The sequence below is a fragment of the Phoca vitulina genome, unplaced genomic scaffold, assembly GCF_004348235.1.
Source record: "Phoca vitulina isolate PV1807 unplaced genomic scaffold, GSC_HSeal_1.0 scaffold25, whole genome shotgun sequence".
Taxonomy (NCBI): domain Eukaryota; kingdom Metazoa; phylum Chordata; class Mammalia; order Carnivora; family Phocidae; genus Phoca; species Phoca vitulina.
In genome coordinates this window covers 32,193,000-32,216,223 of record NW_022589728.1, presented here as the reverse complement: position 1 = coordinate 32,216,223, position 23,224 = coordinate 32,193,000, and the positions used below count along the sequence as shown (strand labels likewise).

The 23,224-nt window shown below is 35.4% G+C and overlaps 1 pseudogene; it reads left to right on the top strand.

Annotated features, from left to right (window-relative positions):
• The first annotated feature begins 10,189 nt into the window (after positions 1–10,189).
• On the top strand, positions 10,190–11,786 carry LOC116643182 (annotated as a pseudogene).
• Positions 11,787–23,224: the final 11,438 nt, after the last annotated feature.

The following is a 23,224-nucleotide window of genomic DNA, read 5'->3' as shown; positions in this document are numbered from 1 at the left end:
AAGTATAATGTAGTGCCTTTTCTTGTAATGTCTTTGTCTGGTGTTGGTATTAGAGCATGCTAGCACCATATAATGAGTTGGGTAGTTTTATGTCCTCATCAGTTTTCTGGAAATGTTTGGTAGAATTCCATAATTAAGATTTGGGGCTGGAATTTTCTTTGTGGAAATATTTTTAACTACAAACTTAATTCATTTGGTAGATACAGAGCTATTATGTTGTTCACTTCAAGACTATATCCATTTCAAGGCTGTATCCATTTCATTATCTCCTAAAATTGTTCATAATCTTCATTATCATCTTAATATGTGCATAATCTGTGATCACATCACCTCTTCTACTCCTTATATAGATAATTTGTTTTCTTTTCTTTTTTTTCCTCAATAGTCTGGCTAATAATTTTTGGTCTTTTTAGACATCACTTAGCTGCTCTTGTTTTATTATTATTTTTAAAATCTAATCTGATGTTTTCCACTTTTTGTGAACATATTTTGTATGACTTCAATTTTTAAAATTTGTTAAGGTGTGTTTTATGACTCAGGATGTGATTTATCTTTGTGAGTATTTGATGTGGGCTTGAGAAGATTGTTCTTTCTGCTGGGTGGGATATCTTTAAATGTCTATTAGATCATGTTGGTTGACGGTGTTGTTAAGTTCCTTTTTATCCTTGCAGATTTTCTGTTAAGTAGTTCTATCAATTGAAGATAGAAGTTATTGAAGTCACCAATATAAATGTGGATTCCTCTATGTCCTCTTGCAGTTCTACCATTTTTCACTTCACATTTTTTTTAGATGCATAAACATTTAAGATCACTAGATGTTCTTGGAGGACAGAAATTTTATTATTATGTAATTTCCTTCTTTACTCTTGATCATTTCCTTTGCACTGAAGTCACATTTAGCTGATATTAATATTATTACATCTGGGGGCGCCTGGGTTGCTCAGTCATTAAGCGTCTGCCTTCGGCTCAGATCATGATCCCAGGGTCCTGGGATTGAGCCTCACGTCGGGCTCTCTGATCAACGGGAAGCCTGCTTCTCGCTCTCCCACTCCCCCTGCTTGTGTTCCTTCTCTCGCTGTGTCTCTCTCTGTCAAATAAATAAATAAAATCTTTAAAAAATATTATTACTTCTGCTTTTATATAAAAGCTAATGTTTGTATGATATGTCTCTTCCTTTTTTTTACCTTTTTTTTTAAAGATTTTATTTAGGCACCCCCCTATTTTTTACTTTTAACCTACCTATGCCATATCTTTATATTTGAAATGAGTTTCTTAAAGACAGCATATGGTTGGATCTTAAAAAAAAAAACTATTCTAGATATTTTTAATTGGCATATTTAGACTATTTTTATTTCAATCAATTATTGATACATTAGGGATTATTTCACCATTTTATTATTTGTTTCTGTCTGTTCCACCTGTTTCACTAAAACACTTTTGTGATAGCTTTTTAAAAATCTTTGTCAGAGAAGGGCACCTGGGTGGCTCAGTTGGTTAAGCATCTGCCTTGGGCTCAGGTCATGATCCCAGGGTCCTGTGATCGAGTCACATATCTGGCTCCCTACTCAGCCAGGAGCCTGCTTCTCTCTCTCTTCCTCTGCCCCTTCCCCCTACTCATGCTCTCTCTCTCTCTCAAATATATAAATAAATAAAATCTTGAAAAAAATAAAATATTTGTCAGAGAATCCCAACATCTGAATCAACTTGTATTTGATGATTTTGATGATATATGATGGTATCAATCAGATATCAATCATGACTGTTATCTGATTGGTTGATAATGTACCAATCAATAGTTGGTGTCTGTTGATTATCTTCATTTATTCAAATTGTGATTTTTCTTGGTTCTTGGTATGAGTGATTTCAATTGCATCTTATTTTGAGTATTATATTCTAAGAATCTACATTTTGTTTAAATATATTTTTAGCAGGCAGTCACCTTGTTTAGGTTTAATGCACATAAGTTCTGGCTCCCTTTAATAAGCTGTGGTTCCAATGACAATTTAGGTTTCAGAGCCCTTGCAGTACTCTTTTGGTCTGCCCCATATTTGTGATACCAGAAGACTACTCTGAGAGTGTGGGTGCTATTCTACACAGTAGCTCAGTTTTCAAGCCTTTCAGTATGTTGATTCTAGTCACTTTCACTTGTAGCTCAGTCAGGGATCTACCCAACACTTCCTTTCCATGTTTAAAGAATCATTTTCTTTTTTTTTTATTATGTTATGTTAATCACCATACATTACATCATTAGTTTTTGGTGTAGTGTTCCATGATTCATTGTTTTCGTATAACACCCAGTGCTCCATGCAGTACATGCCCTCTTTAATACCCATCACCAGGCTAACCAATCCTCCACCCTCCTCCTCTCTAGAACCCTCAGTTTGTTTCTCAGAGTCCATAGCCTCTCATGGTTCATCTCCCCCTCCGATTTGCCGGGCTACGGAAAGAGCCAAGATGTCCATCGACAGATGAATGGATAAAGAATATGTGGTATATATATACAATGGAATATTATGCAGCCATCAAAAGGAATGAAATCTTGCCATTTGCAATGACGTGGATGGAACTGGAGGGTATTATGCTGAGCGAAATAAGTCAAACAGAGAAAGACATGTAACATATGACCTCACTGATATGAGGGATTCTTAATCTCAGGAAACAAACTGAGGGTTGCTGGAGTGGTGGGGGGAAGGAGGGATGGGGTGGCTGGGTGATAGACACTGGGGAGGGTATGTGCTATGGTGAGCAGGAAGGGAAGAATCATTTTCATTAATTCCCTCCTTTTTGGGATCCTATTTCCAATGCCTCATTGAGGTAAGGATGGTTGCATCTTGCCATCACTGGGCTGTAACTGGAAATCTAGACTTCCTACACAGTCTCTGCTGACACTGCACCAGAAAGGAAGAGGAATGCTCTCTGGGCCACCTGACACCATTGCCCTCCATTGACACTACGGTGGGGTGGAAGGGTGATCATCTGCAGTATTTGGCTGGAGCTGGATATATATAGTTAAAAAGCTTTTGGTGCTGCTAGACTGCCCGTTTCCCAGTCCTTTTCCTGGAGAGAATAGGTTTTCTTTGGAATGCTTTTTATTTGTGCCTCCTGATGGTTCTGAGTTACAGGCATCTCTACCAGTCAACCCTTTAGGTAACCAAAACCCAAAAATGCTGGGATTTGTTCCTCAAGTCTTCAAGTCCCTAGTCAGTCCAACTTTCTCTTCTTACTTTTCAGAATCCTCTTTCGTGATCCTCAAATTATCTGTAGTAGTATGTTGTCACTTAGTGAGGAGAAGCAGGGAAAAGATTTACACTATCTTGTCACTAAAATAGATCTTTTTAAAAAAAAATCAAGTATATATCAAGTTTATATTATATGGAATTGCCTATCTGTGGAAGTCAGTTTGTGAAATAATATTTGATTAAATATACAGGAATGGAAGAAATCAGTAGAGTTTGTATGCTTATTCCTTCTTACCTCTGTCCACTAACGTAAGCTATTCAAGGAAAGTGCAGAAAGTGAATAAATACCGTGGCAGAGATATGGTTCCCCATTCAGAAGTCATCATTCAATTACTATAGAACTTTAGGAAAATTATTTATCTTCTCATTCTCAGTTTCTTTATTTCCAAAAGAAAAGTGGAAATGGAATTATTTTGTATTCCTCCACTTCTTCTGCATCTCTTATACTTTTTTCTCAGCCAATCAGAATAGCTACATGTTCCTTGATTTAAAGATGATTTAATCTAATTTAGTCCAATAAGGCATGAGGCTCTCTTCAAATCCTTTGCTCAAGGCTTCTGAGAAAGAAAAGCCAGTCTTTTTCTGACTGGATGTCATCAAGGAACATGTGAACCCAGCTGCCTCTTTCAATCATTCTGCAATCATGAGGCGAGCCAGACTTAGGAAAAAATCTATACCATGAACAAAAAATAGAAAGAACATAGACCCTCAAGAACATTGATGAAGTACTGAATCAAATAACCCAAAGCCTGTCCTTTTTCTGGACTCCTCAAATGTGATATGCTATTTTTTTGAAATTTTTAAAGATTTTATTTATTTATTTGAGAGAGAGCAAGAAAGATCACAGAGGGAGAGTAAGAGGGAGAAGCAGACTTGCCACTAAGCAGGGAGCCCAATGCGGGGCTCGATCCCAGGACCCTGGGATCATGACCTGAGCCGAATGCAGATGCTTAACCATAGGAGCCACCCAGGTGCCCCTATTTTTTAAAATTAAGGCATTTGGAGTTGAGTGAAATAACTTGAAATATCCTAACTAATGTAGAAAATAATAATAAATCTGCCTTATTGTATGGTGAAAATTAAATGAAAGAATGAATGTTGAATGCAGTGTACAACTTCAGGCACATAGAAAGAGTTCAGTAATTGGTGTTGATTATTTTAGATCTTTTGAAGATTGAGATTGGAGTGAAGGAGTTTAATCCCTTATACAACATGACAATTCAGGGTTTTGAAAGAAGAGTATATTACTATAATAGCTGTTTCCCTTTCTTTGTATCAATCAAACGTTGATTTGCGCATTTGAATATTAAGCCTGACGGGTACAGCTTAAACCTCTCTAAGACAGAGGCCTCCCAATTCCCATGGTTTCATTTCAAACTATTTTTTTTTGTTGCTGTTGAGGTTCACTGAAAGCCTCTTAACTTACATTTTTTTAGTTGAGGATTGTTACTTATCCATCAATTTTGTTTAAAAAATAAGCATTTCATCATCTAGGAATTGTTACTTTCAAATTTGATACTATTGAGAAACTATAGAAAACTTAATGAAATTTTATTATAGAAAATACAGTAAATGTATATGTTGTGTGTATTATCACATTCGGGTCACATGATCTATAAAGAAACATATTAATAAACCTGGATGCACCAAAAAATTTTTAATGTATATAACTAGATTCATGCATTCTGTTTCTTCAGATACAGATTATTTGTAAATACTTACACTTTACCAGATATAGACCGATATATTGTTGAAAGTTCATGTAACATTTCCATGTTTTTCTTACATATCTTTGTTATGATGAGACATTAAACAATGACTGGGTCCAGAGATACAGCTGAATTTGCAAGGAGCCAAGATTGTCGAAGTTACCACAATCATTGGTCCCAGAATTTCTGAAACATTTTAATTTGGAATTTAAATGTCTCTGACTATAACTTTTCAATGTCTATATTACCATCATACATATTACCAATGCATTTATACAGTTGTATAAGCAACTGTAAGATTTAATCTGTACTTGTTAAATATTTTGATTTTCTAAGGTAAAAATTACTTTTAGAACAGAAAGGTATTGAAGTTTAAAAAGTTACTTGAAGAATATGCAAACATTAAAATTATCCTAGCGTTAGTTTATAGGACTAATTTTATATAAACCATTTCTACTTTAGCAAGATTGTAAGATCAAACCAATTGTCCTTCTGGATTTGATTCCTAGATTATTATGCAGGAAGATATTAAAATTTGGAGATACGTAGCTACTAAAAGTATAGAAATGAATATTATCTTTTCAATGTCATCAGTGTCGTTGGTTTCACTCAATATTTCCCATTTTGGCTTGCAAAATTCTATTAAAATATTTTTAGGACATCTAGAGGTATGAATTTAGTCAAAATTCTATCTTCAAGAACTCAGGTGTTACATCATATGAAGAACATCTGCTAAGCCAGCTGTTGTCACCGTTTAAGTTCAAGCTGTTGCCAAGAAGCATTTTCCCCCAACCGTTTTATTTGTTCATTTGGGGAGAATAATCTGGGACTCAGTGCCAAGGCTAGATGTGATTATTATGGTGAGGTGTGATTTGGTGGGCCTCAAGTGGGCCGTCATATCTTTGCAAATCGAATGGTCTGAATTGCTGCCAGGACATATTGGAGTGTGGTTGATAGATATACTGAATGGCACTGTTAACAGTGATGGTGAAATATTTTGCTTTAGTAAAGGTGATTGTGAACTCTGCACTGAGACCTGCTGTAAGTGTAGTCATTTAACCAGAACAAAGTACCTGTTATGCACTGGACTCAGGTAATAGAGCCACGAGTCTGACCTATGCAGTCAAAATGAATTGCAGGTTGAGCATGAGACTCAGTTAATTTTGGCGGTGTAAAGAAACACCCACATTATCTAGGTCAGCTGTCTGCATTTTCTTTTCTCTGGATAATTGCTAAGCGCCACTTTTCTATAAACAGAAGAAAAGATTTCAGATATGACAGTAGTTTGACTTAGTTGATGTTCAAATATCAATGAGAATTATCTCCAATTATTCAGCAAGAGAATGAGGTAAAAAACAGAATTATTTCTCTTGTACTTTGTCTCACAAATATACTTCTAATTAGAGGAAAACAGTGATTTGTATGGTCTTCATGTATATTTGCCTCAGGCAATCTCAAACCTCTGAATTGACCTGTCCATCAAGAGAAAAGAGAGCTGAAATAGATGTTAAACACAATATGTTCAACTTTTTCAACTGTGATACAAGCATGACTTCACCAAGGAGGAGAAAAACAGTAAGTGCTTTTTACAAATGCTTTTACATTGTGCTAGCTAGGGAGCAAAGAAGCCACACGATAAAATGACCTGTGTGTCAATGATTTTGCAGAAATGCCTATTTAAAATGTTTACATGGATACATGTAGAGTTCAATGCCTTACTTCTTAAGACAAAGGAAATACATTTCACACTCCTGTGTCTGTGTCTGTAAGACATCCAAGGAACACAGGTTTGCTCTTCTCTGGCATTAGGTCAGCTTCTCTGGAAAGGTTAGAAACACTGAGGTACAGCTGGATGCTATGATTTAGACATATCAGAGAATACAAGGTTGCTTGTGCTCAGTTTCAGTTTGGGCAAAGAGCAACTTTAATTGTTTAGCAACTTTAGTATGAGTATTGAATTATTCAAAAATTACAAGACTTGATAAAAAATCTTGATGAAAGTATTGCTGAATTGCAAAATTTTATCCTCAAAGAGAACAGTGTTATCAAAAAGGCAGTACCTAATTCCTTGGAAACACTGGGATAGGTCTTTACCTTCTCCATTTACAAGAATTGTCACTTGACCACCATCTGCTTTTCCTAGACATTCTACCTTTCTGATGACAGTGTCTCCTTCCTGTAACCCTCTTTTCCACCTTTAATTCATCAAATCACCCTCATTCTATCTCAAAACCCATGAAAACTGCTTGTCTTCAACTTGCCTGAGATCAGATTTAGAAAGTTTTAAGATGTCCACTCAGGACTTTAGAGTTACTTTTATGTGAAAGGGAACAATAAAAGATTTTTTGTCTAAGGAATAAGTAGTGAAATTCTGTCCTCAGACTTAATTATATCAGCTAGAATGCATATGCTTTATATAGCAAAATCTACTATATAAAGAAAATTCAGCACATTTTTTCCAACTGGCTTCTAGAACCTTGGTAAAGTGTGTAAAGATGGACTAAGTGAGTGCCGAATACTTCCCACTAAGAACCAGTCATTTTGCAAATTGATGGGGAAGAGGGACAAGAAGAGGATGCAGCAAAGCATTAGTAAATCGTGCCTTGCCAAGTGTCTTAACTTGCCAAGAGAGTTCTTTAACCTGGTGAAATGAGAAACCACAGGAAATGGAAGGAGGCTGAGGAGCTTGTGTGAGCTGTTCTACTCTGTCTGTCCCTGCCACCTAGCACAGAGGTTGAGCTCCAAATGAAAAGGCCTGGGCATCAGGGAAAGCTTTAGCCTCAGTCAGTGAGATGCAGGAGTTCGAGTGCCACAGTGATGTTTTAAGGCACTTTGACAGTGAATTGTTCCGGGTGCTTCCTATTGCAAGCCCGAGATCGAAAGGGGCTCAAGCCCTGGGGCCGGTAACCTGGCACTAACACAGGTGTGTCCGTATTGGCAGCAGAATGCATGGATGCTTTGCGATGGTCTAGGCACTTGTGTAGACAAAGTTAAAGGAATCATGCAAAAAGTCGATAATCAGAATTTCCCTATAGCCCAAGAATTTCCTCCATATTTTTGAACCAGAGAAAAAGAATATGGGAAGACCGGGTACAGAATGTGTTTTCTATTTATCGACACCTTAAATATTCTGCTTTATTTTTTATGAATATAAGTAAGACCCTTTATTTTCTAGACATAGGAAAATTGAAAGATACATTATATTCATTTAAATGCTAGAAGATGAATATGTCTTAAATTACGTGGATAATTTAAATTAGTTGTCTCCTGTATCTTAATAACTAACACTGGAAGTTTCCCAAAACAATTTGAAATGTCTTCAATTTTCTACTGTACTTCTAACTTCCTTTTTAAAAAATTTTTTAAATGTAAGACTGATGAATCACTGAACTCTGAAACTAATAAGACACTATATGTCAATTAATTGAATTTAAATATTTACTTTAAACTAACATATTGGGAAGTATCTATTATACCTATGTTTGAAGTCCCCTAATTTGAGCCAAAACACAGATTTAAAAAGTTTAGGGCACTAGTTCTGAACAATGTATTTTTATTGGATTATTTTCATGACAGCCTTCACCACTACCACCACCATCTCTGCTTTTTTAAAGCTGAAGAGGCCAATCCAGGGATACAGAAATAATTTCTTTCCACCCATGGACTAAGATACTATAGGCAACATTTAAAGATATTTTAATATAAAGATGTCTTAGAGATATCGAGGAAAACCAGGGCATTGGTGAAAATTTTAACACAGAGTTTTTAGTTTTTTATGTCTTAAGGTATTTGGAAAGTCAAGTCAGCCAGGTATGATAGGTTGCCTACTAGGAATAAGAAAAAGTAATTGGCAAGAATGATATCATAACTATTTCCATACACAATGGGATGAAGTGTACTGTGCTACACTTTTAGGTAAAGAACACAGAAAAAATGACTGATTTGGGAATAGGGAGAGAGAGAAAACAGTGGTTCATATTTGGGCATGTTGACTTTGCATTATATTTAAGATTATCCGATAAATGATAGCAACAGGCATTTGGATAAGTAGTCCTGAGGCTTTAAGGGAATGTCCTGAGCTGTGATACAACTTTAGAGTCCGCTAGGGCTAGAGTTAATTGAGAAAAGGTACTAGTACTAAGACTTGAAGAACTTCCACAATTAATGTCTGATAACTGGAATAAAGAGCCATTTGGAATGAGAGAGTAGGTAGCCAGAGAGGTAAAACTTTCATCAAAAGAGTGTATCTTCATAGAAACCAAGAAGAGAAGGTGTTTCACCAAGGATGTCATCAACAGTGTAAGAAGTTACTGAGGGCTTATGAGCAAGATGAAAACCTGGCCTTGGTATTTAGCAATACATAAGGCATTTGGTGACTTCATCAAAATCTGCTTTGTTAAGTGAGGGGGGCAGATGTTGTATGAGTATTGGTTATGAAATATGAAGAATTGAATACAATGAAGGCAACTTTTTCAAGATCGTGGGCTCAAAAGTGTAGTGTTGTAAAAAAAGAAAATAAAGCGACAGCTAGAGAAAGATAAAGGGTATGGAAGGAAGGGACATTTTCCCATTTATCTCCTTTTTTGTGTGTGTGAGAAACTTGAAAAAACATGAAGTTTGATTTTATAAAATATCTAGTCAAGTCACATAAAGCATGTAAGAGAGGGAAAGATAATGAAGAATGCAAATTTCTATAAGTTGGGAGGTGTGGGATCCAAAACATAAATTGGGGCAAAATCAGAGAGTGTTTGTTCTAAATATTATGATCTTATGTTTAAATCTCCAGCCTGAAAAAGCTTAGAAAAACATAAGGAAAACTTTATTTTTAGAGATGTTTTTTGCTTTTATTTATTTATTTATTTTTTACTTATTTCCCTGAGTTTAGCTTTGCATTCATGGAAGCATATTGGTAGAGAGGAAATATCATGTAATTTAATCTAGTTGCTTTCAAATGCCAACACTGCAGTTTAGCTAGTCACCCGATGTCTGGTAAATTACCCCATCGCTCTGAGCCTCAGTTTTCTCATCGTAAATTGAAGATAATTTCATCATGTTAGAGGCTTTGAGCCAAAGACAAATGAAATAACAGGATTCAAAACTTAATGGTGTGAGGCCACACTGTCTTCGGGGTGATCCGTGGTGGACTTTTTGAGGGCAGCTGTCCCGCAGCCTGCGTGCCCTGGACCGCCTCCTGTGGAAGCCTGAGCCGGCCGTGTAGCTTTCTCCCTTTGTCTCATAACCATGTCCACCAACGAGAATGCTAATTCACCAGCTGCCCGCCTTAACGATTCAAGAACAGGGGGAAAGACAGTACAGAAATGAGGCGGCGCCGAATAGAAGTTAATGTGGAGCTGAGGAAAGCTAAGAAGGATGACCAGATGCTGAAAAGGCGAAAGGTAATCTCGTTTCCTGATGAGGCTGCCTCTCCCCTACAGGAAAACCGCAACAACCAGGGCACTGTAAATTGGTCTGTTGATGACATTGTCAAAGGCATAAATAGCAACAATTTGGAAAGCCAGCTTCAGGCTACTCAAGCTGCTAGGAAACTGCTTTCTAGGGAATAACAGCCCCCCAGAGACAACATAATCTGGGCTGGTTTGATTCCAAAGTTTGTGTCCTTCTTGGGCAGAACTGATTGTAGTCCCATTCAGTTTGAATCTGCTTGGGCTCTCACTAACATTGCTTCTGGGACGTCAGAACAGACCAAGGCTGTGGTAGATGGAGGTGCTATCCCAGCATTCATTTCTCTGTTGGCATCTCCCCATGCCCACATCAGTGAAGAAGCTGTATGGGCTCTAGGAAACATTGCAGGTGATGGTTCAGTTTTTCGAGACTTGGTTATCAAGTATGATGCAGTTGACCCACTATTGGCTCTCCTTGCAGTTCCTGATATGTCATCTTTAGCATATGGTTACTTACATAACCTTACTTGGACACTTTCAAACCTTTGTCGAAACAAGAATCCTGCACCCCCATTAGATGCTGTTGAGCAGATTCTTCCTACCTTAGTTCGTCTCCTGCATCATGATGATCCAGAAGTATTGGCAGATACCTGCTGGGCCATTTCCTACCTTACTGATGGTCCAAATGAATGGATTGAAATGGTTGTGAAAACAGGAGTTGTGCCCCAGCTTGTGCAGCTTCTAGGAGCTACTGAATTGCCCATTGTGACTCCTGCGCTAAGAGCCATAGGAAATATTGTCACAGGGGCAGATGAACAGACTCAGGTTGTAATAGATGCAGGAGCACTTGCTGTTTTTCCCAGCCTCCTAACAAACTCCAAAACTAATATTCAGAAGGAAGCTACATGGACAATGTCAAACATCACAGCTGGTCGCCAGGACCAGATACAGCAAGTTGTGAATCATGGATTAGTCCCATTCCTCGTTGGTGTTCTCTCTAAGGCAGCCTTTAAGAAACAAAAGGAAGCTGTCTGGGCTGTGACCAACTATACAAGTGGTGGGACAGTTGAACAGATTGTATACCTCGTTCATTGTGGCATAATAGAACCACTGATGAACCTCTTAACTGCAAAAGATACCAAAATTAGTCTGGTTATTCTGGATGCCATTTCAAACATCTTTCAGGCTGCTGAGAAACTAGGTGAAACTGAGAAACTTAGTATAATGATTGAAGAATGTGGAGGTTTGGACAAAATCGAAGCTCTACAAAACCATGAAAATGAGTCTGTGTACAAAGCCTCATTAAACTTGATTGAGAAGTATTTTTCTGTAGAGGAAGAGGAAGATCAGAATGTTGTGCCAGAAACTACCTCTGAAGTATTGGTTATTAGATTTGTTTCAGGAAGGATGGTACTCCCGGGACTTTTAACTTTTAGGTTGTACAGCTGAGGCAGAAAGTTGTTTGTTGTGTACTCTGTTTGGTAGAAGTTTGTCTTACTGTTTCTCTAATAAGAACTCTTTTTAAATGTGTTTTGTTATTGTAGCACTTTTTACAACGAAACTCTACTTGACCAGTTCCAAACTGTACAACGTGTATGAAGCTCCTCCTCTCAGTGGGTTTCTTATTTCTATGTGGAATCTCCTCTCTTGCAGTGTCCTGTAAATAAAGATTAAATTCCACTCCTTTCTTTAAAAAAAAAACAAAAAAACAAAACTTAATGGTGTGTTTCTCACATTGTATGCATTCAAGTAATCTTAATTCCTTTCTTCCTTTAGTTTGATGAAAAATTAGAATTTAGTTTCAGGGTTGAAGTTAGAACATAAGCTCTATACATAGCCTTAAAGATTGGCTTGTGTCTTGTCTTGACAGCCATGAAATCTACTACTGCAGGGGCCTTTCTCATTTTATCAGAGGAGGAAAACATCATCTTAGGTACTTATACTGTCAAGGAGGGGTCTTCTTCAACGGCCAACTCTATGAATTGTTCTTTCGGATAATGAATGGCCAAGCAAACAATGGTAGATCTACTGGAAAATGATAGATTTAGCTCTGTTTTTCAATATAAGTGTTCTCTAAATGCAAAGCTCACCTAGTAGGGCCTTTTCCCTGGCTTCCAAAACCATAGTGTTTAATGTTCAGAACTCAAGTAACCATGTTCTGTGCCACTCACAGGACTTACCATGCTTTAAAAATCTTTACCTTGGTTATAATGATTTATCTGGGTTTTAGAATGAAACTACCTGCATCAGATTGCAGTTTCCGGTACTACGATGTGCCCTTTGGCAAGTACCCTAAACTATTTGTATTCAGTTTCCTCACTGGTAGAATGGAGATAATAGCACAGAGTTATTTCTATGATTAAATGAGATAATATATTCAAAGCCCTTAGAGTTGTCTTTGCACATGGTAAAAGCTCATTAAATATAAGCTAGCCATTTTCTTGGTATTCCGAATTCTCAACTGTTTCCTAACTGCATTAATTTTCATAGATTTTTATGTAAAAAATTCGGTTTGCTTTTACTGAAACCAAGCTTTTCAAGCAAAGATTTCAGTTTAGAAACACAGTATGCTGTTAATATCCCCAGTCCAAACTGCTTTCCAGATTAGGGAGCATAGAGCTCAGAGGATAAACCTGGAAATCCTTAAACTAGGACAGAAGTGGAGTGAAGACTCCCTTTTTCCTTGCTGATGAATGAACAGAAAGGAGAAAAATAAAAATAAAAAGATAATTTAATTTTTAAATATCAAACTTTATTTTTTATATTTTATAAAAAGAATTTTAATAGTTCGATACCATGTCCTTTTATATTTTGGAAAAATGAGTATGCATAGTAGTTTGGGATGAAGGTAAATATTTTTTAAGCATGTTTGGGAAATCTTAGAAACAAAAGAGTCACACTTGGTTATTAGATTTGTTTCAGGAAGGCTAAGAAACAGTGTGACACTTAGCAAATGCATGTTTATTTGGAATAAACGGCAAGAATGTATATAGTCCTTAAGTGGAACTGTAGGGAAAAACAATGGCATTTTGAGAAGAAGGAAATAAGTTTTGAAAAAGGATGTGATATCTTGACAAGAATTAATGTTTGCTCTTTGGAGATGGAGATAATGAGCCCCATCCTCACTTATATTCTTGGTAGGCAAAGCACTAGTGTTTTATTTTCTGGAAATTTGAAGAAACTCTTTCTTGAATTTTCAACAAAAGAAAATGTCTCATAATTAACACGCACTTCTTCCAATGTGAAAGCAAGAAAGCATTTTAGAGCGCAGAGTGTTTGGAAAGATAGAGTTAGGTGAAATACATTGAAGCAATTCTGGATTTTCCTAGGTCCCGAAATAAATTAGCATTGCAACATAAGGTTGCACAGGTGAGGCATGTGGAATTTTGCATTTTTTCTAGACAAATATTCAGGAAGAGTTATAAAAAATAATTTATCTTTATTTTTCCCATCAACATCCCTGTGACTAGGCTAAATTAAACATGAAGTGTAGTTCATATTTTATTGGCCTATTACTTCTCTCTTTAAGGTTAGATTTTCCATTCCCTAGTTATTTATTTTATTCCATCTAGTTCTCCGTATATGTATGTTTAGTTTAAAGATTGCTCTATATTTATTTCCTTGTGCAACATGTCAGCCTTGGGACTGAGAATATCTATCATCTATCATCTATCATCTATCATCTATCTCACCCATCATCTCAAGTAATGTTTGTAATTTAAATAAAAACTTATGTAAATATTAGTAACTATTTTTTATAGAAACAAAGATACTACTACTACCAAATTCTTAATAACTTTTTAGTCATTGTTTATTTCTTGATCAACCTACACTAAAATTACAGGAGATTATTGAAGAAAGGGAATGTTTTTGTTTGAAAGATTGAAAAGAATCTCTGTAGATCAGCATTTCCTAATAGATCTTCCTAATAAGTATACATAAACAAAATAAGAATACATGGAGAAATGAATTCTGACAAAGCTTGGTAACATGAAGGAAAATTAGATTCCTAAATACATAACTTTACTGAGTTCTTGGTCTCCTTATGTGCTGTATGAAATACTCTACAAACATGTATGACCAAAGGATCTTTCTATACAAAGCCTTTTGTAGGACAAGTTTTGGAAGAAAATGGTTATCAAATATGGAAACCTCTCTCTTCACAGTTCCATATTTTAAAGTATGTAATGTCATAGTACTGATCTGTTCTCAAATATTAATATGTGACTTTTGTGATGTGGTTTCCTCATTTGTAAAATTAGGGGCTTGAGGAGATGAAAGCTAAGATATTTTTTTTAAAGAATTATTTATTTATTTTAGAGAGAGAGAGGGGGAGAGTGTGAGTCAGGGGAAGGGGCAGAGGGAGAGAATCTTCAAGCAAAATCCTGGCTGAGCAGGAAGCTTGATGCGGGGCTCGATCTCACGACCCATGAGATCATGACCCATGAGATCATGACCTGAGCTGAAACCAAGAGTCAGACACTTAACCAACTAAGCCACCCAGGCACCTTTAAATCCAAGATTTCTATGTCCTTTTTCTCACAGATATTCTATGATTATATAATTGTATATTACACATCATCATGAACAATTCATGCTGCAGTGTTAAGGATGAATAGTTCATTTTTCTCTGGTAAACTCCATTTTACAAGAAAAATTGTGTAAGTTACAATTTTTAATCCAAGTAAAACTAATAACAATTTTCTACCCAGAAAGACAAACACATCTTTCATTCTGCCAAGATGTACCTTTCACCAAGATTTTGCTCCTCCATATTGCAATATAGGCCTAGTCTACTGTAATATATGTCCATATGCAAATTACTGAATCTGGAATGGAGCTAGAGAGATTTTTACTTTATTTATTTACACTCTACAATGGATATAGTAATGTACCCTAATAAAAGGTTTATGCAACCATGAGCAGAAAGTTATGGCAGAAAGAGCCCTGACCAGGTCTAAGTGTTACTAAAGATAATTAATTTAACAACTTTGAGTCTTAAATTTCATCACTGTAAAATGAGAGGATAAATCTCTATCTTTTCAGTCTTACAGTAGAGGGACTATGCAGTTTATCATCCAAATCCAAACATTATTTATTTATACAATGAAAGCAGCAATTTTATTCAACCTTAAAAAAACATGTGAACTCTCTCGAATATTATGGCTCAGTCAGTAGAGCATGTGGCTCGATTTCGGGGTTGTAAGTTCCCGCCCCATGTTAGGTGTAGAGAACACTTAAAAATAGTAAAATTAAAATAAATAAATAAATGCACTAAGGCTACCACAGTTAGATTTTTAACATATTTGGGATTTTGTGTAAAAACAAGATCACAAATCAAAAAATAAATTTTCTATTAGATGCTAAATTTGGATCCTTGATTTGTAAATTCTGATTTTCCACTAGTAAAGTATACCTACCTGGGGATATAGGATACTTGTGTTTAATAATCAAAGCACTGTGTTCCCAGAACATACTAGAAGCACATAGATCATTGAAAAATATCCAATCCAATTCCTTTTTTTCTTTTTAAATTCATAATCAAAACATTTACAAAAAATAACAAATATTTATAGACCTTTAATTTGGTCCGAGAACTATTATAATACATTATTTTTAGCTTTATAAGGATGGACTGGTACACTGTTAATAATTACATCAAGTTAGCAGGTATAATCAGGTATGTTTTGGGCTAACTGAAACGTAAGGTTACCCTTCCTAACAAGCAGGGTCAAATGAAATAATGTGTGACAGAGGGTTGAAAGTCTTAGTAGTTGTATGAATATAGGGTACAATGAAATCTTATTACATAGATGTGCTTTTTGATGAAGAGAGAGATAGTTTGGCTGCTTCCAACTTATAAATGGACAAACAGGCTTATGGCAGAGTTACTCATTACCCAGACTTGTACTAGGAGGAAGCTGTGAGACTAGAAAGTTGTAGGATTGCTGATTATTAGGTTAGTGTTCTAAGTGCTTTAATGGCTGGCTAATTACCAGAGCTAACTCCCTGTGTGGTGATGGGAATATGGATGTTATTCCAAATATAAGGGAACCTGTCTCTGGCTTTGCACCGTAGCTGAGCAAACAAATTATATATTCACTACTTTTCAAAGTCCCTTTCTCAGAATAAGCTATATCTTAAAATTTATGGATAGGTGCCCATGTCTAGAAACATTTAGGATATTTGTTATTCTAACTTTTGTTGCTTTAACAGAAAATATTTTATCCAATATTAGCTTCTATCAGCCTGTAGTAGACATGTCTACAATAGATATATCCATATTTAAACATTGAAGAACAGCATAGTTGCCTTTCCAATTTAAACTGCTTGTAGTCTTTACTGAATTATGAGGAAAGTGGGAGATCTGGTCTGAATTACCATGCAAGATGAAAATGTTAAATATTTGGTCTCCCATATTATATCCATGCATTCCAAAATAAGATATTTGACGTATACCTTATATTTGAAGTAAACCTTACATATTTGATGTAAAACTCTCTAAGTTGTTTGACAGTATTAAAGTGGCTTCCCAGACACATATATTTCTTTTGTTCTTCACATTCGCTTAAACTTGTCCAAACAAGGACTATTTATTGCATGGGGGTGAGAATACTATGAACACACAGATCAGTGCCGAGATTGTGAAATCCATTTCATCATTGTTTACTCTAACAATCTAACCAAAGTCATTCTTCAACAAATCTTATTAGTCTAGATATGGACCTCAGCCCCTGCAGTAAGCTATTTGTGATTAATTTATGCAGCTACTCAGTTCCATTTCCTATTAATAATGTTTTTATCATATAACTGTATTCAAGGGCTTAGCATTTTATCTGATTTATAAATGCATTTAATACATTTTGCTGATGCAAGTTTTAATGTATTTAATAAATGGTCTACAAACTTCATTATTAATGTGTACATTTCATAGATAACTGAGACTGTACCTTCTATCTAGGTCATACTCTAAACAATTTATAACAATCTTTAATGTTTTATTCAGATGGCTTTGGAATGTGGAATGAAGGGTTTGAAATGAGCCTGAGGCAGCTTAGGTGGCATATTTATTCTGTGGGGTGCTTTTACAATTCTAATGGAGATTCCATGCACATAGAACTCCTTTTGAAGCCTATATTTTAAGTAGATCTGTATATACCATGGGCCATTTTTTTCTCTGAAATAAAAACATAAACAGGATAAAATTAATCAGGTTTAGATTTTTTTCTCCCATCACATTTAAGTTACAGTGGGTTTCTACTCTAACATTTTAAACTTTTCTTGCTTTAATATCAAATTTACTTTCCTAGCACATGTTCTTTAGGTAAGAACAGCTTCCAAGTTTTTTTTAAATTTTATTTTATTATGTTATGTTAATAACCATACATTACATCATTACTTTTTGATGTAGTGTTCCATGATTCATTGTTTGTGTATAACACCCAGTGTTCCATTCAATACGTGCCCTCTTTAATACAAAACCAAAAGACAACCGACAGAATGGAAGAAGATATTTGCAAATGACATATCAGATAAAAGGCTAGTATCCAAAATCTATAAAGAACTTATCAAACTCAACACCCAAAGAACAAATGATCCAATCAAGAAATGGGCAGAAGACATGAACAGACATTTTTCCAAAGAAGACATCCAAATGGCCAACAGACACATGAAGAAGTGCTCAACATCGCTCAGCATCAGGGAAATCCAAATCAAAACCTCAGTGAGATACCACCTCACACCAGTCGGAATGGCTAAAATGAACAAGTCAGGAAATGACAGATGTTGGCGGGGATGCAGAGAAAGGGGAACTCTCCTACACTGTTGGTGGGAATGCAAGCTGGTGCAGCCACTCTGGAAAACAGTATGGAGGTTCCTCAAAAAGTTGAAAATAGAGCTACCATATGATCCAGCAATTGCACTACTGGGTATTTACCCCAAAGATACAAAAGTAGGGATCCGAAAGGGTACATGCACCCCGATGTTTATAGCAGCAATGTCCACAATAGCCAAACTGTGGAAAGAGCCAAGATGTCCATGGACAGATGAATGGATAAAGAAGAGGTGGTATATATATACAATGGAATATTATGCAGCCATCAAAAAAATGAAATCTTGACATTTGCAATGAACAGCTTCCAAGTTTATAGCTATTAAGTAAGAGGTAAGATTGGACTAAGAGTCTGACTCTATTCTACACAAGATGAGTATTTCTATAATTAACTGAAAATGAAATAAATATTTCTCAATTGCTCTTGCAACACAATACATTGTCATAAAGGATGGGAAAGCAAAAGAAAATATCCAGCGTTTCCATACAGGCACCATGTTAGCCAGAGGAAAGTTGGTGGCGTCAACTGTGTGTGAGTCAGATCACAAAAAACGGTAGGAAAAAATAAAATAGAGAGGTCCTCACTCAGCTCCCTTCCTCCTTCCCTAGCCTGTTATTCTCACTGAAGGAGATTTCTGATTTCTCTATAGAGATTATAGGAAAGTTAAAAAGAACTGGAAAATACAGTCCGATTTAGGAGGCAGAGAAATTCTTTGCCTGTAGAAACATACTTATGTTCATTACTCTTACCACTTTTTAATTATTTTTTTAATTCTAAAAGTAGAAGTAATACATGTTCATTTTACATCTTGAAAAAAATGCAAATATTTTAAAGAAAAATGTTAAGTATCTCCCCCTCAGCTCTTTTTAATATTAATAGCTTCATGGTATCTCCCCAGGCCCTTATCCATACACATACATGGGGTTTATTGCTTTTCTTAAAAAAATGTAGTAATTACTTTGACTCTTAATTTTCTTATTTAAAATATATCATGGTCATCTTTCCAAATTAGGATATACCTCTAACTAACTCTTTTTTTTAATAACTGCATTAACACCCTCAATATGATCATACCATAATAGATATAAATATTCCCTCATTGAAAGGGATTCTGATTGTTTTCAGTTGCCTTTGCCATTATAGTTAATATGCTGCAATATTCTGTTAGTACTGGTGCTTTAGTTTGAAAAGGTTAGATTTTCAAGAGTTGCTGGTAGAAGATTACATATATTTTTTATTAGTTTGAATATGCAGTCATTGCTTTTTGTACAAGTTAGGCTCTCAGCATGGAACATGGACACAGGAAAGTCATCAAATTTGAGAAGAGTTTAATAAAGAGACCAATTATAAAGGAGCGGGTAGGATTTAAGGAGACTATGAGGTATAGTTCAATCCACTAATGCTAGTAACACTAAGGAATTATCACTTCTAGACCAGAAGGCTCTAGAAGGCAGTGTGAAGAAGACTGCCCTAAAGAGTTGCAAACTTCCTCGGGGATGTGGTCAGCCAGTTGAGATTCTGATAAAAGGGAGTTGGTAACATACATACTGTGACCTCAATCTTCTCCTTTTTCTCATCTTCATTGGCTGAATACAACTAGAAATTCAAAGATCAGGCATCTAGCCAATGTAAACTTTACAGGTCAGTTTCCCAGGAGCTCAAAGAAGGGTAGGAAAAAAGGGGAGGAGAATGGAGTGGAAAATACCCCCCTTAGCACTCCCTTCCATTCCCTTAATGTTGGTCCTTCCCTTGGTCCAAGTAAAACATTTGTGCTCCCGCCTCAGAGACCACGAAAATCACCTCAATACTTATCACTGTGAGGGTGGAATCAAAGCCAAAAGATGTCTATCATTTTGTCCAAATGTTAGAGAAATTCATAGTTTTTCAGTATCTGCACCTTAAAATTTTTTAAATTTGCCAATCTGATGGAAAGAAATACAAATCTCATTTGAAATAATTGCAATTGCCTTTATTCAGTTGAGTAGAGCATAGTTTCAAATGTTTATTGGCTATTTAGATTTCCTTACCTATGAACTACCTTTTCATATCCTTTGCCAACTTTTTCTACTATATCATTTGAAAGAGTTCTTTGAATATTAAGTATCCACTCATTCATTCACTCAATAAATATGCATTAAATACTCACTATGTGACCGGTTTTGTTCTAGGCAATGGGATCCAGTGAACAAAATAGGCAAAAATGCCTGCCTTCATAAAAGTCATATCCTAGAGTTCGAAGACAATAAATAAATGAGTATAATGTATGGTGTGTTAGATGGTGAAACCTAATGGAGGAGAGAGGATACAAAATGCAGAATGTCTGAGGAAATGCAATTTTAAATGGGATATGCAGAAAATGATCTTAGAGAATGTAAGCAAAGTCCCAAGGATCTAAGGTAGGGAGTGGTATCTGTACCTTGGGAAGAACATTCCAAACAGAGGGAAGAGCAAGCACAGATTCCTTTTGGTGAGCATTTTTGATTGATGGTTAAACTGTACAGAAGTCTGTGTGGTAGGAGCATAGTAAGAGTGGGTGAGAAAGGTAGAAAATGAGGTCAAGGAGTTGTGGTGGTGGAAGACTGATCACATACGGCCCAAGGGGTCTTTATAAAGATTTGTGTTTTTATTCTGAGTGAAATGGGAAATCATTGAAAGATCCGAGCTGAGGAGTGACAGGATCTAACTCATTTTTAAAGAATCACCCTGGCTGCCAAATTGATAATATAATTTTGGCCAGATAGGAAAGAGGGCTGGTGGTAAAGGCAGAACCAAAAGATAACTTTGGAGACTATATCAGTAATCCAGGAAAAAGATGATAGTGGCTTGCACTGAGGTGGCAGTGGAGAATAAGAAAACTTGAATTCTGGATATATTTTGAAGGGATAGCAGTTAAGGAGTTGTTGAAGTTTTTGATGTTGCATTTAAATTTGTTTGTTGTTTGAGGATCAGAGGTCCTGTTAAGGACAGGTTAAGTTTGAGATGCTTATTATACATCCCAGTTGAGGTCATAGCTGGATATAGAAGTCTAGAGTACTTTGGAGAGATAACCAGCAGGAGATATTCTCCCTTTGCATATGAAATATGTCACGATTGCTTTTTCACAATCTTGCATTTGTATTTTGACATTTTTACCATTCTTTCTGATGTTGTTGCTATTTTCTGTCTCTGTTCCTTTGTGTGTTCTGAGTTTCATATTTGCTTAGCAAAACCTCCAAAAGCACAAGTTTATAAATATAATTGTTTATTTTTTTCTTCTAATCATATTTATGATTAGGAAAAAGACATACTTATGGCTTTTATAAATCTTATAATTTTGTACCATTTTAATCAACCACAATTATAATTTAATAATTATATAATATAAATAATACTATAATTATAATTTAATAAAATAAAATTTTAAATATACTGTATTTAAAAATATAATATAAAGGAGGTATTCTAGCTTTGTTGCCAGATGGAAGCCGATAATAAAGTAAAAATTATTTTTTTTAAAGATTTTATTTATTCATTTGAGAGAGAGAGAGACAGAGAGAGCGTAAGAAGATGAGAGACAGAGGGAGAGGGAGAAGCAGACTCCCCATTGAGCTGGGAGCCTGAAATGGGGCTCCATCCTAGGACCTGGGATCATGACCTAAGCCAAAGGCAGACGCTCAACCATCTGAGCCACCCAGGCGCCCCTAAAGTAAAAAGTGATTTACCTGTATTTTTGAATATGGCAAAATATGGCAAAATAAATATTTTCCAGTTTTTTAAAGGTGAACAATGTAGAGGAACATTAAAAAGGAAAAAAAAAGTTAAAGATCTTAAGGCCCTATGTACTGAATATTCTGTAAAAAAGATCCTGGTAAAGAAAATGTCATTTTTTTTCAATATGTGCACAAGTGATTGAGCTTTTGGATTGTATTCCTTACTAATAACCATTTTTTTTAACATTAAATGAAGAGCACACTTTTTTTTCAATCTTAATAATGACAAATATCATCCTCTTCAGTCCCCACTCACATATTATATCTCTTTATATCTGAATATGGATAATCTTCACAAATCCCTATGTTTTACAAGGACTGTTATCAATTATAGCAAGACAGTTATTTTTATATCATAGATATTTCTGACTTTTTTTTTTTGCAAAATAATTTGAGCTTACATCATGTTTGCATCTAAGGACTATTGCCTTGTTGCATATCCAGTGATACAAAACACATTTAAAAAGTATTGAGTTCATCTAATAGCCAGTAATGAATTCTTGATGGCTAAGCAGACTTAAGATTTTTTTTAAATTTAAACACATTGAATAAAACAATTAAAAAAATAAGGAAAAGATAGTAGCCACTAACATAATTTAGCATCTTCAACAAACTCTTTAAAACTGCTTTAATATCCTTAAAAGACTATTACAAAAGCAAAAAGTCCAGTATCAATTATAGCAAAGGGTCATATTTTTCTTTTGTAGGATAAAAATGAGCCTTAAGTCTGCTTAGCAATCAATAATTCATTAGTATATTGATCTCCTTCATTTCTAATACATATATATGCATATATACATTTACATTTAAAAATTATTAAATTGCAATATTCATCTTGATTTTTGTTCAATTGTGTCTTAATTTTGAAGATATCAAGTCAGAGCTGATGAGACTTGGCAATGAGCTAGTCTTTGGGAAGTAATATAAAGATAGCTTGATGATAATAGAGAATGAAACCCGAACTAAGAACAACAACAAAAATCCAAGGAAGAATGGGAAAGGTAGGAAATGAAACAGGAGAATATGTGCATTTCTGAAGTTTAGAGGTGATTTTGGAGGAAAGGAAATATGAATCATGTGGTAATTGTCCAATCTTTGAGCCATGATTCTTTGGAGGTGTTATTTTCACTTCCAAGTTAAAGAATTAATTTGGAAGGCTCACAACAGAACTAAATGCATTTACAATCAAGGTATTAACAGTTTAATGGAAACTTACACAGTCTATACACCTTATTTCATGGAACTAGCCTAAAGAGATTTTTAAGCAACTTGACCACAAGTTTGACTTCAGTG